This window comes from Anoplophora glabripennis, unplaced genomic scaffold, assembly GCF_000390285.2.
Source record: "Anoplophora glabripennis isolate ALB-LARVAE unplaced genomic scaffold, Agla_2.0 scaffold1287, whole genome shotgun sequence".
In the NCBI taxonomy this organism is placed as follows: Eukaryota; Metazoa; Arthropoda; class Insecta; order Coleoptera; family Cerambycidae; genus Anoplophora; species Anoplophora glabripennis.
Genome location: NW_019417360.1, coordinates 45,755 through 61,919, shown reverse-complemented (window position 1 = coordinate 61,919; position 16,165 = coordinate 45,755). Strand labels below are relative to the sequence as shown.

General features: G+C 38.8%; 1 non-coding gene across 1 annotated transcript; it reads left to right on the top strand.

Moving 5' to 3' along the window:
* Positions 1 to 13,647: 13,647 nt before the first annotated feature.
* On the top strand, positions 13,648 to 13,730 carry Trnal-uaa. Its single transcript has one exon. It is a non-coding gene; the product is annotated as a tRNA-Leu (tRNA).
* The last annotated feature ends 2,435 nt before the right edge of the window (positions 13,731 to 16,165 follow it).

The window sequence follows — 16,165 nt, the reverse complement described above, 5'->3', positions numbered from 1 at the left end:
ACTCCTCCGATAAGACACTTGGGTCTACTTTCGGAGTACCATTAACATTTATTCGGCGTTATTATTTTTATATAATAGTAAATAAAAAGAAAAAGGAAAAAAAAGGTTTTTTTCAAAAACAAAAAGAATCAATTATAAGAATTTGTTAAGGGAAAAGGTAAACCCTTAGAGTGGAAAAAATATTAAGTAAAAAGAATAAAGAGCCACAAGGGTGGAAAAACAACCAGATCCTCCCGGGGAAAAGATAGACCCTAAAAATTATTGTTAGAAAAGAGGTCTTAGACCCAAACCAGGCAGTTCCGGAATTACACTTAGGTGTATTCCAAAGAAAAGAATTCGACGGAAAATCTAAGTTTAAAAAGAATTCGCAACGAGGGACGATACATAGCGTCTGATATTGAGGTAATTTATATATGCCGATGGATGCCGGTTTCGACGGAACACTACGAGAGAGAGTCGCGCATGCAGAGCTAGGTCGGGAAGCGCGCGACGGTCGGTTAGCGGTGGGCGTCGTCGCGGACGGCGTCCAACTTCGACGCCGGAGTCGAGTGACGTCACATGGCGCCCAACGTGGGGCTAGCGTGTTAGGTCGGTACGACGCGTACGAGCGGCTGGACGACGGATTCCTCAGAACTGCGGCCCGTGTTCTACAGTCGACGGCATCACCGGAGCATATGTGGGAGTATACGTTAGACGAAACTCCGGTAAGGGTTCTGGGTGAGCCCGCGGTAGCAGAAACCCAGTGGCGCCCAAACGAGACACGTGAAACATTAGAAACCACCGTGACCATGGATACGAGCTTGATGCTCGTACAAGCTGTGAGAAGTCTTACCCAAGAAGTAGCCGCCCTAAAAGCCCGCCGCTTTCGCCAGAAGACCTGGACGTCGTCTTCTCAGGGAAAAGTGTGGAGCGACCGCACGTTTTTATTCATGTGGTGGAGGACTACTTGGTCGACAACCGGATACCAGGGGACAAATTCGCCCCGATAATACGGCGCGCTTTTGAAGACGACGCGCTGCAGTGATTCTTCAAGGCACTTTTCGTTGAAAAATACGATTCGGTGGCAATAAGAGCCAACTTAAGGAAGCAACTGTATGGACGTCCCCAATTTTCGGAAGAACCGGCGCACGTCTTTATAATAGAAAAGTGGCTATTGTTCCAACGTCTAGCATCTACCACCCCGATTGAGGAAAAGGCGTAGCTGATAGTGGAGTTATTACGGCCGGCGACCCGCGCAATCCTACGCGGTAGGTATTTCCCCAGCCTAGAGGCCCTGTTAGAAATAGTGGGCAAAGTAGAGGGTGATATACGGGAAGACCGCACGCGGGGTACGTCGAGGCCACCACCGCCGACAAGCAACCAGCGAGAGGAACGCAGACCACCCCAGCCATCACGAGCGTGTTATACTTGCGGTGGAGACCATTTTGCGCGTTTTTGTTCGCAGCAGAAGCGGGGAAACGACCCCGGGGCCGCGGTGCAGCCGCGCGCCCGGCCCCAGAACCAGACAAGCAGCAATTATCCCGAGGCCGCGGGTACGACGCGACCCAGTGGGCAGCAGTAACGCCGACGCCGAAGAAGCCGCGGTCGCCGAGCGTGGAGAGCCCGAAGCAAGCGGGATCGGCGGAAAAGAATGGAATCGACTTAGATACACTATTACTTATGCAGATTGGTGGCGAAACGGTTATGGAAGTCGTGAAGCGGGCGCAGTTAGCGGACGTTTCAGTCCAGCGTGACAAATTGCGGCTAGAAAGAATAGCATTAGTGGGTCCCCAGGACGACGACGAGGAGCGTCAGTCGCGGGAGTACGCGGTACGGGATGAACTAGTGTGGCGTAGATACGGCGATAACTTGAAGATATATGTACCAAAATCGGCAAGGAGGCAAGTGTTGGAAGAGTTCCACGACGCGGAACTAGCCGGCCATCCAGGCGGTGAAGAAACGCTTAGGGCGGTTCGTAAGCAGTTCTGGTGGAGGAAGATGGACGACGATACCAGGGAATGGGTCAGGACGTGCGAGGTGTGCGCGGTGGTGAAAGTAGGACGGGCGCGAGACAAGGCACCGCTACGACCGCGTACACCCCAGGCACCATGGAGGATGGTGAGCCTGGACGTCCTGGGCCCCTTCGAGGGAGTGGATAAAAATCATCGGTTCCTAATAGTCCTCACAGATCTGTTTTCACGATGGGTGGAGGCAAAGCCGGCGGGTCGTGCAACAACACTAGAGCAGATCGGTTTTCTACAAGATATCTTTATGCGATACGGTTATCCCGAGGTTATTATTACAGACAGCGCCCGTACGTACACAGGGGACTCGTGGCGCGAATACGTAAACGAACACCACATAGAACATGTCCAGTCCGCGATCTATCGGCAACAGGCAAATCCGGTGGAGCGGCGCGTCCAAGAGCTCAAGAAGACGTTGCGCGCGCTCGTGTATGAAAATCCGGAAGGTTGGCCGAAGAAGTTGCCTCAGGCCCTTTTTGCGTTACGTAACCGACAAAACGCCGCAACTAAAGCGTCACCAGCCTAGATACTATTTGGGCTTGATATTAAGCGACCTGGAGAATGGACAGCTCCCGCGCCGGCTCAAGAACAGCCGCAACCGCGCGACGAGCGGACTTTAAGAGCGCTTAGACGACAAGAGGTCTACCAGCGGAAGTTATTTCCGGAACCGCGGGAGGCTGAACGACACTATGAACGGGGGGATCGGGTATTGACAAAAACGCGACCCGGACAACCCACGTTTGCGCCGAAGTGGCAAGGGCCATATCCAATACAGCGCGTGCTAGGAGATAATGTGTATGTAGTGAAACAAAAGGACTGCGAACAGCCGGTTCACGTAGACGATATTCGTCCTTTACCGCCGCCGTGACGCAACGAGCCGGAATCGGGCAGCGACGATAGTGATGACGACGACGAAGTAGGGCCCCAGCAGATCACGGTGGAGGCCGTGGTACATCGCGAAAATAACGAATCTGTCCCCGCGGATCGGGAACATAGCGCAAGTAATGGCGTGGGTTCGAGCCAGGGCACCGTACAGTCACTCGCCAGTCACACCATGGAAGTCAACAATCGCGAACCGAACGACGAGCTCTCTCACCGCGACGACGAATTTATGTTCCACCGGCGGAAAACTACCCAACCACGCCGATACCGTCGAATCCAAACCGGCATCGTGTCTCCGACGCGATCGACGCCGCCGCCAGGAGCGAGGCTCCGAGAAATCATGGCCGATCTGCGTGCGGAGACAGTCCCCGGCGATATAAACCAGACGCGTACCGTTTCCACGAATTCAAGGCAGGAGCCCGCCTTGACCAATCTAGCAACGAATTCTTACCTGGTGGGTAATATATTGACGACCAACCGGACCTCCGAGCAGCCAGTTATGGAGATGACGTCCACCCCAGCCGGTTACCTGGAGGTTACGCCCGATGGACGCCATCCGAGCGGCAGGCGCCGTTTCCCAGCTGCTGCGGTGTTCCAAATCGACTTTGACGAAATCAGGGTCTGTCCCGAGCCTGAAATCCCCGCCGTAGGTAGCAGGCGCTACCTGCGACAGATGTCTAGTCACGAGTCCCCCAGGCCACCCGAGACGCCTGTTGGACTGCCAGAAGGTGTACCACTGGCACCCTGGCGCAGCGAGGGACCTGGACCGCCAGAAGATGTACCACTGGCACCCTGGCGCAACGTGGAAGCCAGTCCGCCAGAAGATGTACCACTGGCACCCTGGCGTGACGGATTCCTTGGACCACCAGAAGGTGTACCACTGGCACCCTGGTGCAACGGAGAAGGCCAGGACGATCGTGGGCGATGTAACGTGCACCCGCACGCCGACCAAACGCCCAGGTCGCCCGACGACGCGCCCCAGGACCAAGTGCGGTGGCTACCGCGTTGGTAACCATCCCCGACGAGAGTTGTTGATTTTGATTTTTGCTGATTTTTTTTGAGAATTGTAAGATTTGTGTTATGTTTATATAGAGTTTTTGGATTTATTTTGAGTTGATTTGTAAATATGTTTTTGAAGTTGTGATTTTATTTTAGTTTTGTATGTTCCAGGTTTGTTTGTACCAATAAATAAGGTACAGCAGAAAGTCAGCACCAAGTGTCTTTCCGAGCGGGGGGATGTCACTAAGGTCGAGTTTTCGGTGCGGTGGGCGGAGCCTAGCTCTACCGCACCGAAACACATAAAAAGGCTGGACTGTCAACGTTATCAGTTTCCTTTACACTAGTTGAGGCTCGGAACGGGTTGTCTGAACTTTGGCTAGTGCTGTGACCTTAACATAAACGCCGATACAGTTAGAGCGAGTCGTGGAGTTCGTAGGTGTTGGGGTCTATCTCATCCGAGATAGGTTCGAAGTAAAGAAAGTAATGCCCGAGCAATATCAAAATTTAGAAAAATTGAGGAAAGTGGGAGATAATTAAAAAGAATTTAAAAAAAAATTTGAAAAATTTATGTCAGGCGCCAGTAAATTTTAAAGTGAATCTACAAACTTTTGTTTCCTAACCGGATTCCTCTTAAATCTAGGTCAGGTTTGTATAACTATGGATCCTTTCTGATCCTGAAGGTAAGTGGAAAAATAGTTTCGAAAAAATATTTCCCTTGAAAAATAAAGGACTGAGTTCCCCTTTGAATTTAAAATTTTTTATTATAAAAAAAATTTTCAAAAAATTATTATCAAAAAGTTTTTTGAAAAAAAACTAAGTTTGACTAAAAAAATAAATTTATTCAGAAAATATGTTTCTGAGGTTATGTGCGAAAAGTAACTTTTGAGTTAAAAAAAAAATTATTTTGAAAAATTATCCAAAAATCTTTTTTCGAAAATTTATTTTCGACTTAAAAAAAAAAATTTTTTATTATTATTATTAAAACTTGGGAAGGTTTTTCTTCAAGAAAAACAAGTTTAAAAAAGGTATAAACTATATTACAATAACTGTACAAATAATATTTTTCTAGAAGAGAAAAATTGACAATGAGATTAACACTGTTAAAAACCTATTAATCTAACAAAATAAGTAATAGTGATTCACTGGAATAATCTCTGCAACGAAAATCCAGGAAACAACAAATTCAACTACCAGACCGTAGAAAAAAGAGTACTAGGTATATGAAAATGAACGTTACTAAACTTATTCAAACTAATTACAAAAAAATCGCGGAATTCTACTAACCACTTTTTATGTAATCCTCTGTATAATCCTTTCGGCTTTTCCGAAAAACTGCACTAACTTTCTATGTCGGTTTCAGTTCCGATCCAACTCTTTAATTACTGAAGGTAATTAGACAATTTAACGAGCACTTTGTATGTCGAAGACTAGTAAGACTCGGAGCAATCACACAAGGTTACTTTCGAAGATTTGTTTCACTTTATTCCCCGTAATTGCGGATGAAGACTAACTTTGTAACTTGCTGGAAGAAATTGGTTGTAAACTAAGAATCAGACCAATTGAACTTCGGTGATGAACTGATTTAGAGCAATCACGCAATGTCACTTTCGTAGATTTATATCACTATATCCCGTACTTGAGAATGAAGATTAACTTGTAACTTGTTAAAAAGAACTTAGTTGAAAACTTAGTATTGAACTAAAGGACTTCGGCGATGAACTGATTTCAAAAACGAAAAACCAGCCCTTTTATTTAGAAATTTTCGGTCATTAAGGGTGATTCTCCCCTAACTATTGCGTCTTTGCAATCATGACATCATGCTTTGCAATCTTTCCTCAGATTTCATCATCTTTTCAGAACTTTCTAGAAAGTTTTCTCAAAAATAACAAAAGTAAACTGATGGTTTTGATGCTCGATTCTGATTGGTCCCGGCCTTGGCTAGGAGCAGAATACTGGCATCTAATTGGCTGAAGGCTCTAGTATAAGTATTAAAGTGGTATAAAATGCAATTTTCGATTTTGTTACGTTCATTTGATATAGCCTCTTGGTCTACAACAGGACGCGCGTCCTAGCCAGCTCACTCTCGCCTCTGCGTTTCGAGGTGTATGTCGTGGTCGACAAACTAGAGTGACTCCTCCGATAAGACACTTGGGTCTACTTTCGGAGTACCATTAACATTTATTCGGCGTTATTATTTTTATATAATAGTAAATAAAAAGAAAAAGGAACAAAAAGGTTTTTTTCAAAAACAAAAAGAATAAATTAAAAGAATTTGTTAAGGGAAAAGATAAACCCTTAGAGTGGAAACAAATATTAAGTAAAAAGATAAAGAGCCACAAGGGTGGAAAAACAACCAGATCCTCCCGGGGAATAGATAGACCCTAAAAATTATTGTTAGAAAACAGGTCTTAGACCCAAACCAGGTAGTTCCGGAATTACACTTAGGTGTATTCCGAATAAAAGAATTCGACGGAAAGTCTAAGTTTAAAAAGAATTCGCAACGAGGGACGGTACATAGCGTCTGGTATTGAGGTAATACATATACGCCGAGATGGATGCCGGTTTCGACGGAACACTACGAGAGAGAGTCGCGCATGCAGAGCTAAGTCGGGAAGCGCGCGACGGTCGGTTAGCGGTGGGCGTCGTCGCGGACGGAGTCCAACTTCGACGCCGGAGTCGAGTGACGTCACAGCGCGGGCTAGTTATAGAGAACAGGCGGACGAGGGACTGAACGTCGCCGCCGAGCACGCTGGCTTGCCTGCCGGGCCCCCTGGCTCGCGCAATTTGTGCGTGTTGCTGGTGATTTTTTGATTGTTTCGCGGCCCTAATGGCCACGACAAAACCCTGAATATTTTTATAAGTTTTTGGTTTAGGACCCTCAAATTCTACAGGATTTAATTTTCTGCAACCACTACACAACCCAGTAAAACAATTAAATTCGTCTATAAACCACGCTCTCCAACAGTTATGACACCCTGGCATCATTTCTTCTAAATGGAAACACAATTTTAGTTTTCCTGTCCCAATTCTTTGGAAACGGCATTGTTAATAACTACTACTTGTTCACAGGTATAGTATAAATATAAGTGTTGGAGCTAGAAAATAAAAACCGATTAAACATCGGTTCATAAAAACAAGTTATACCGGATTATTAAACTTGTCTCCCATAAAGCCAAGTTCCCTTGGAATTATTTAAAAGTGATAAAAACGTTTAAACAAGTTAAATTGGTTAAACCGGATTTCAAAATCTCGGCGCTCAGAATTATTTAAAAGTTAGTAAGTTAACAGTAAGTGATCATTCTAAAATGAATTGTCTATCGTGTAACAAGAAGTTTTCTTCTAAGTATAATTTGGCTCGCCATCTTAGAGAAAGTTGTTCATATCGCAATAATGAAAACTCTCCTCTTAAGAAAATTAAGATGGACTGTGTACAAGATATGTCTAGTGTTTCAGTTACTGATAAAAATGATGTAAATTCGTTAGTTGAATGCCCAATGCTTTGTGGGACATATGAGACGTAACTCACACAGAGTTGTTATTTTCTTCGTATATTATACCAGGCAGAGAAATGTTTGATCTTAAGTCTTTCAACACAGAAAATCAGATTATAACTATTTCCTCTGATTTACCGAAAATTTATGAAGATTTTATTAATATAATAGAAAAAATGTCTCAATTCCTCGAGCGTGGATCCGGCTGGAGTCTGCTACAAATTTTATTCCTAGAAGTTAATATCAACAAATATAATCCATTAAGAGCGTCTTCATTCATCAAACTTCCTAAGGATATTGAACTCAAGAGAGCTATCGTGAATATAGTTAATGAAGACAAGTGTTTTGCTTGGGCCGTGAATGCTGCTTTATTTCCTACATCAATTAATTCAAGCCAAATTTCATCGTATCCACATTATTCTACGGCACTAAATTTTGAAGGTTTGGAATTTCCTATTAACCTTAAAGATATCCCTAAGTTTGAAGCATTAAATAACATTTCCGTTAATGTGTTTGGTATAAGTAATCAATTTAAAAACGGTTGTATTAAACATGAAATTGTAGGGCCATACTATTTTATCAATTTTCGTAAAAATATTCACGTAAATCTTTTACTTGTCACTGATGATAGTGGAAATAGTCAATATTGTTATATTAAAAACTTGTCAAGGTTAGTATCCGCATAGAAATCAGATCACAATGGTAGAACATTCATTTGTGACGGTTGCCTGCAGTTTTTTCGAACGTCAGAACGTTTAAAATTACATCAAACTCATGACTGCAATTTTATTTTTACAAAATTACCAACCACTGATATTAAAGTTAATAAATATGGAAAAGCACTTCCTGAAAATTTACTTAAATTTACGAATTTTGAGAATCAGCTTACTGTTCCTTTTGTAATATATGCAGATTTTGAAAGTATTTTAAAGCCAATTCAAAATGCGCAACCGTCTGATAAATCTTCATTTACTTTAAAAACCTATGAGCATGTGCCTTATTCGTTTTGTTTTTACGTGAAGTGTAATTTTGACGACAGCTTATCAGAATTAGTACAATATCGTGGTTTAAACGCACCTGAAATTTTTATACAAAAACTCGAAAAAGTTGTAATTAAACTTTATAACGAACATTTAAAAAATATTAAACCTATGTTAGCACTTTCTCAATATGAACAAGAGATATTTGATTCTAGTCAGAATTGCCATATTTGCGACAAAGTCTTTGATGACTCTTGTGTCAAAGTCAAAGACCTCTGTCATTTGACAGGAACTTTTTGCGGGGCCTCCCATGCTATCTGTAATTTAAATTATAAGTTGCCTAATTTTATTCCGGTATTTGTTCTCAATCTCACAAATTATGACTGTCATCTTTTTATTAAAAGGTTAGCTCTAAATCAAGAGAAAGTTAATATCATTGCACAAAATAAAGAAAAATATATATCATTTTCAAAACATGTTTTTATTGAGAATAATGTTCAAGGAAAAGATACGTATATTAAACTGACATTTTTAGATTCCTTTCGCTTTTTACCTTCATCTTTAGACAAATTAAGTCAAACACTTGAATCTTATCAATGTGTAGAAATAAAAAAATATTTTCCCGGTCAACACAAATTTGAGTTAATACGTCGAAAAGGTGTTTTCCCATACATTTCGAGGCTTGATGATACAGAGTTACCTTCCAAAGAAAATTTTTTTGATATCTTACGAGGTGATAATATATCTGATGATGACTATAATCGAGCAATAGACGTATGGAACACCTTCGACTGTCAATCTCTTGGTGAATATTCCGATACTTACTTAATTTCTGACGTATTATTACTAGCAAATATTTTTGAAAATTTTCGTAAAATTTCTTTACAAAATTATAACTTAGATCCGGCTCAGTATTTGACTGCACCTTCTCTTAGTTGGGATGCCATGTTGCGAAAGACTGGTGTTACCCTAGAACTGCTTACAGATATTAACATGCTCTATTTTTTCCTGAGAGGGATACGTGGAGGTGTAAGTCAGTGTAGCAATAGAAAAGCTGTTGCTAATAACGTCTTTGTTCGTGATTATGACTCCACGAAACCTAATTCTTTTATAATTTATTTGGATGCTACCAATCTCTATGGTTGGGTTATATCCCAAAGTCTTCCAATGGGTAACTTTCGATGGCTTGATAATAATGAAATTTTAAATTTTGATCCTTTACTCATAGACGATGATTATATGAAAGGTTACGTATTAGAAGTCGATATCGAATATCCCGAATGCTTACATGATGTTCATAATGATTTGCCATTTTGTCCAGAAAATCTTGTACCTCCCAATAGTAAACATTCAAAACTCCTTCTACCTCTTCATAACAAAACGAATTATGTAATTCATTATAGAAATTTAAAGCAGTGTATAATGCAAGGATTAAAAGTGCATAAAATTCATAAAATTTTAGAATTTTCGCAAAATCCTTGGCTAAAACCGTACATAGACTTGAATACACAATTACGAAATTAATCAAAAAATGCATTTGAAAGGGATCTATTTAAATTTTATATAAATTCCATATATGGAAAAACTATGGAAAATCTCGATAAACGGGTTAATATTATACTTTTATCGCATTGGGAAGACATTCACCATAAAAAAAGGAGCTGAAAGTTTTGTAAACATGCCTAATTTTAAATCTCTATCTGTTTTTTTCCGAAAATTTAGTAGCTGTCCAAATGGGGCATTTATCTATATGTTATAACAAACCATTATATGTAGGATTCTGTATTCTAGATATTTCAAAAACCATTATATATGATTTTTTTTATAACTTTATTAAAAAGACCTATGGCGAAAGAGCATCTCTTTGTTATACTGACACGCATTCTCTAATTATTGAAATTCAGACAGATAACATATATGATGATATTAAAAATAATATTTGTTGGTTTGATACTTCAAATTATAAAGAAGACAATATTCACGGTATACCTAAAAATCAATCAACTCTCGGTAAAATGAAAGATGAATATGCTGGCATTCCAATTACAAGCTTTTATGGCACTGGAGCAAAAGCGTATTGTGTTGAATTTAATGAAGATGAAACTAAAAAGCCAAAGGAATATCTAAGAACATCATCAGTAAAGATTTGCATATTCTTGACTATAAAAAAATTGTAGAAAACGGTGGATCGGTTTATCGAAATATGTATATATTCAGATCATATTTACACACAATGTATACAGAATTAAAAAACAAAGTTGCTTTATCTTCTCACGACGATCTACCTGGACAAACAAAAACTCTAGCTTGGGGTCATTAAAAATTACTTTCGAAATCGGAAAAAAAATTACAAAAATTAATAAAATTAGGTGAAGAAATAATAAGAGAATATGATGCAACAAACAATTATTATGTAAATAATTTTGATTTGAGTATTTTGTAATATGTATTTATAAAATTATGTTTTTTTATAGTGAAATAAATTTTATAGTCAATATATTTGTTTAATTTTATTATATTTTTACATTGTACCTATTCTATAAATTTATGCAAAACAGACGTGTCCGTTTTGTTATTGCATGACGAATAAATTATGGTGGTAAATTTTCTTTGGAAGTTAAATTATTCAAAGTAGTGCATTCACTTTTTGAAAAAATATCAATTTTGAGATAGAACTGAATTTGGAAAAACCATCTCTGAAAATATCAATTCAACTTTTATAGGAGCAAACACTTAGAAATTGAAAAAATATTTGCAATTTGTACAGGATTCTTTATTTAAAAATCGTAATTACATACTATAAATTTATACTATTTCTTTTTTATTAATCCAAGAATTGTGTGTCTTGTCGAGTCCTAACCATTTAACAAATAGTTTATCACAATTTCTTCTAAGAACTTTTTCGACTAAATATGCATCGTGGTGTATAGTTTTCTGAATTTCCTCTGCATAAAATGCTCCTTGAATTTCTTGGTTGTTTTGATCTTTCAATAGATAGGTTGTTGGATTAGTCCTATTAACCTTTCTTATTATAAACACCTCGTTGCTTCAATTTGGTGTGTAAGATTTACTGAATGCCTCTCTGTATTTGCTGATTCTTACGTAATCCCCGACTTTAAACTTTACTGGTTTCGGATCGACGGTTTTTAAATAGCTATAGAGGCTGTTTTCAACAGCTTACTAGCATTTTTGTTATTTACATTACTAGGGGCCAGACCATGCGTTCGATGTTGTGCCTCATTATATCTATTCACAATCTCCGGTAATATATTTATCCATTTATAACTCCCTTTAAGACTGAATTGCTTCCACATTAAGTTTTTCAGTGTTCTGTTTACCCTTTCTACAATAGTAGCTTTTAAATTTGAGTACGTACTGTAATGATTAATTTCGAATTGGGTCATCAAGTGTTTAAAGTCTTTATTGTAAAACTTCTTGCCTAAATCTGTCTGACAATTGTGTGGTATGTACTTCATCTGCGATAAAATCTTAGCCATCGCATTAGTCACTTCTTTTGCGGTTTTGCGTTTAACAGGCTCCGCCCACATATACTTGCAAGACAAGAATGTATCGGTAGCCCTTGTTAATCTTTGCGTAAGGGATCATTTCCACTAAATCTGCTTTAATTAAATCATTTAATCCTTTAACTAAAACATGCCTTCTTCTAAATTTTTTTCTAGCTGGCTTATGAAGTTCGTTTATTATTACTTCTTTGATACTAGACATTCTTTGCTATAGGACACAGTAAAACTATTTCTGCATATAAAGATGGGTGTCCTAGTACGACATCGAAAAGTAATTTATCTCCTTTATTTATAGTGCGTCCAATAAGACTTTTATTTTTAAAAGCTGATCCGAAATTAAGAAACATGTCACAATCGGCTGGAAAAATATCTACATATTCGATTTTTCCAGATACCGGGAAAATGTATTCCTCTTTTTTATTCTCCAACGTATACCTATTCGATGCTTTGTTTTCAAAACCATTTATTTTTAGTATACATTTACTATGATATAACGAGGGTTCATAAATGTAAAATGGGGTCGATTGTGGGGAAGATATCACAGTTGGTGAAGGATAAGGAACAGATTTATCTTTTAAAATATGTCTACCAAATTTATCGATGGGCATGTTTATCAAATAAGAGTTTATGATTAAATGGGGTTTAATTCGTGAAATTTTTTATTTTATAATTTTTGCCTCTCTGAGCTCGTCAATAATCGCTATCAGTTCGTTATTGTGTGAATTATTTCCAGCCATTTGTGACGCTATCAACAACCGCATTCTATTAATTATCTCATTAGGGTCATCGAAGTAGACGTAATCGATTTTATTATTGGATAAATCTAGCAATCCACCTTTAGTGTAAGATTTTAGCGATTGTGTTCTATGTAGAGGTTTATTTGGTGGGGGAGGTTTGGAGAATGGTTGTGATTGTGTTATCGATTTCAAAATTCCCTTTTTTATTAAATACGGTCTAATTATTGTTCTATATTTTTCTGTTTGCGTCCCCTGAATCTGTTCGTCAGGTTTGAGGTTTCTACGGTATGCATCAGACCTATTTAAAATATCCATATAATTATCTAAATCTGCTTGCTTGTAACCTATAGGTTGTTTCTTAAACAGTAACTCATACAATCCGGGAGTTCCACTATAAGCTACACCTCCTACTTTAATATATTTTCCAATAATGCTCTCCAATTTTAAATTTCTCTGTTTCGACATCATGCTTTATTCCATATTGACGATCAATTTCCTTCTCATCTCCTCTTACGGATAAATCTATATATTGCCGTGGTAACGGGTTATAAGCTTCTAAGTATTCTTGAAAAACTTTTGTGTTGGAAAGGTCTTGAAGAAAAGCACGACTTTTTTCCAGTTCTAGGTTAATCAAGTCGCTACTGTTCTGGTCTTCCGTAACTGACTCTGTTGGAACATACTGAAACGTATCTTCGAGAAAACTAGGCATTGACATAGGTAGTTGAGGATAGTTAAATGTGTCTAACTTTTTAGGTGTAGACGCTGGTGTTTCGAATTTAACATTCGTAGGTTCTTGTTTAATCACCACATGTTTTAATGTTGGATAATAGTTTTTGCAGCGGTTCCGTAATAGGTTTATAACTTTTTTCCAATTGAGCCTGGGATTGCGCTATATCTGATTTTAAATTTCTATATTTTTCTCGAACGGATTTTCTGATTTTAACCAGTTCTTTTGCTACTTCTTTATTCATTGTCATTATCTTAGATAATGATGAAGTATGATATGTGCATATTTATTTATAATAAGAGCAGTCAGGTTGGCCGAGTGGTCTAAGGCGCCTTGTTTAAGCCTTGGTTCCGTAAAGGAGCGTGGGTTCGAATCCCACACCTGACAAACTTTTTATAGTAAGATGTAGGAATCAAACCCTTTTCTATACCTCCCTGATGACACCGGGTAGTCTTTATCAATAACAAGGAATCCATACTTATCTTTCCAGCATTCAACGCACATGTCTTTGAATTGTTGAAAAGACATGTCTACATTGACGTGATCATCATAAATGTGTTTCAAATTTATTACATCTTGTTTAAAAACAATAATAAAATTCGAGTTATCCCTTATGAGTTGCTTTGGGATTGATGAATATGTCTGACACAAATAAAAACTGTCTGTATTTTTATGACGACAGAAACAAAAATAGTCTCTCATAATGTTCTGATTGCAGCAAATTACATCATCAAAAATTATTACAGAATTAGGTTTTATTTCACTGGGAGGAATTACCTCGTTGCCGTCACTGAATTCCTAATATCCAATGTCTTTTATAGGAGTTAGCAACTGTTTCAGATATTGATATTTTGGTTGATATAGAGATTTCGAGTATAGGTAAATATTTTCAAAACGTAAACCGTTTGGGTGCTCCAACAAACTTATCATAACATTCGTTTTTCCGCATCCCGATGCACCCACTAGTAACCCCCTCTTCTCCCCTCCAAATAGAGCGCCATGTTTTCTTATGCTACTTCCTGATGACACTGTATCATGATTTGTAACTGGTAATACAATTTTTTGTTGTTGGATCTTCATCGTATAATCAAATGTAATCAACTAGAAATCTTTAAGTGAGTAAAGTATTTATAAGGAACTCCCTTAAAATCAATTTAGTGTGTCTGAGATCTTAAAAGTATATATAATGCTCGTACATCATACATCTATTGTTAATCGCAGAGAAAAGAGCCTAAAGAGAAGATCGGGACTTGTCAATACACTTGTAAACAAACTCCCCTTCGAACTTCACTTACCTGGGTATCAGTACTGTGGCCCTGGTACCAAATTAAAAAAGCGATTGGCGCAAGGTGATCAGGGAATCAACGACCTTGATAAAAAGTGTCTCGAACACGATATTCAATATAGTAAAAGCTCAGATCTAAAAGATCGTCATAAGGCTGATTATCAACTTGAACAGAGTGCTTGGGAGAGAGTTAAATCTAAAGACGCTAATTTAGGAGAAATAGCTGCTGCGTGGGTTGTTACCAATATCATGAAAGCGAAAAGGAAATTGGGTATGGGGTTGAGGCAGAAACTGAAAAAGGGTAAAGGTATTCGTAACAAACGTATGAAAAAAAGGATTATTCCTAAGAAAGGAGGATTTTTACCACTTTTACTACCAATATTAGGTGCTTTGGGTGCCCTTGGAGGTGGAGCTGCGGGTATAGCTAAAGCTGTTAATGACGCCAAAACAAGCAAACATCAACTGGAGGAACAGCGAAGACATAATCTAGCCATGGAGCACGCTGGTAAAGGATTGTATTTGCGCCCGTACAAGAAAGGAAAGGGGTTGTATATGGCTCCTTACAAAAAAAACTCCCAATAAAGCTTCCCCGCCATGCATTAACAAATGTAGATTTGATCAAATTTGCTAAAAAATTACAAATTACCAATTTCCGAGGAGTTTTTATGAAGGATAATTTACCACCGATTATTAATGAAAACGAATCTGGTATCGTTAATTTAGATATTTCATCTGGACCTGGTACGCACTGGACTGCATATACAAAGAAAAATGATACTATAGTATACTTCGATAGTTATGGAAATTTGAGACCTCCCAACACCTTAACAAAATATTTTTTTAGCGATGGTAGCTTTAATATCATAAAATATAATCATGAACAATTTCAAAATGATAACGCTCATAATTGTGGGCACCTGTGCCTAAAATTTTTATATAATATGTGTAACTAATCAATATGCTTTACTTCAAATATAGTTCACAATTAAACAACATGTCTTTTACTCTTTCTCTTTCGGGAAATTTCTTGTTATGTTATATTAGCTCGAGCGTGCCTGGAAAGGAAGTGAATCAGCGAGGAACGCGACGGAGAGTATATCCCGGACACCGACCAATGAGAAAGCGTGGCGCTAACAGCGAGCACGGGGCGGAGCCTACGTGTACCGCACCAGAAACACATAAAAGTTCGAGTTTCAGTTCAGTCTTAATCTTACGTCCGCCACTACAGTTACGGCTACGACATTACAAACAGTCAAGTTTATAGTCATTCTTCAGCCTTGCTACAGTTCGGTCTGTCGCAGGACGGGATATGCGAGATAGCCGGAAAATTTGTGAGAATTTAGTTTTATTAAAGTTATATACAAATACTGGTCGTGGATTGGTCAAAACGCGGTTTTGGGGCGGGGACTATCCGTCCGACCGGATATATAAGGCGACCACCGCGATTAGCAAGGAGTCTTTTTCTTAGAGTGTTGGGAGAGTTTTTGCGGGTGTTAAAAAAGTAAAATAGATACTTTTAACCGAAGAAGTACGATTT